General features: G+C 49.3%; 1 non-coding gene across 1 annotated transcript; it reads right to left on the bottom strand.

The window, feature by feature from the left end:
• Window positions 1-241: 241 nt before the first annotated feature.
• TRNAK-CUU (transfer RNA lysine (anticodon CUU)) lies at window positions 242-318 on the bottom strand. Its single transcript has one exon. It is a non-coding gene; the product is annotated as a tRNA-Lys (tRNA).
• Window positions 319-878: the final 560 nt, after the last annotated feature.

The following is an 878-nucleotide window of genomic DNA, read 5'->3' as shown; positions in this document are numbered from 1 at the left end:
TCCTCAGCAAGTTTTTTTCCAAATAACTCCTTAATTCTAGTGCCTCTCCCCCTTAATTACTTCCTGTGTTGACCAGGAAAAACACAGAACTATTAAATAGTCACAATCACTCTTTAATCAAGGGAACAAGGAGTTCAATGCAAAGGCCGATCCTGACACAGAGCTGAGCACCACACACGACTGCAGAGTCCGAGGATCGAACTCTGGACACTCTGGACACTGACCCCTGGGAGTGCCACCCAGCCCAACCTGGGGCTGGAACCCAGGACCCTGAGATCAAGAGTCTCACACCCTACCAGCTGAGCCCCAGCCCAGGGCCAGGCCATCTTGGTAAAGGACTTTAGCCTGGGGGAGAACCATTGGGACAAAAGAGAGACTTAACACCTGATGGGATTAGCTATTCCCACCCAAACTTCCTAGAGGTCTATTGCTAGCCTGAGACCAGTGAAGAAGTAGGACCTTCCCTCAGGGAGGAACTTCCTGTGACAAACTCCAACCTGGGGCCTGGCTCATAATAAGTCTGATGCTTATTAAATGTTTTCCACTGACTGATTGAAGCAGATTAAGTCTAATTCCTCCTCCATTGGACAACTATCATCCCTCCCTCCCTCCCTCTTCTATTCTCCAGGTTAAATATCTCTGATATCTTCAGCCAGTATCCACATGGCATATTCTCAACACCCTCCGACATGCTAGACACCCTCCGCTGGACACTCTCCAGAATGATTCTTTTTTTGGTTGGGGGAAGTTGGGTGGCTCATTGGATTGAGAGCCAGGTCCAAAGACAGAAGTTCCTCAAACACATCCCAGCTGTGTGACCCTGGGCAAGTCACTTACCCCCCAATTGCCTAGCACTTACCGCTCTTCTGCCTTGGAAC

Source organism: Monodelphis domestica, chromosome 7 (assembly GCF_027887165.1).
Source record: "Monodelphis domestica isolate mMonDom1 chromosome 7, mMonDom1.pri, whole genome shotgun sequence".
Lineage (NCBI taxonomy): Eukaryota > Metazoa > Chordata > Mammalia > Didelphimorphia > Didelphidae > Monodelphis > Monodelphis domestica.
Note: the sequence above shows the minus strand (reverse complement) of the source record. Positions and strands in the feature narration are given on the sequence as shown.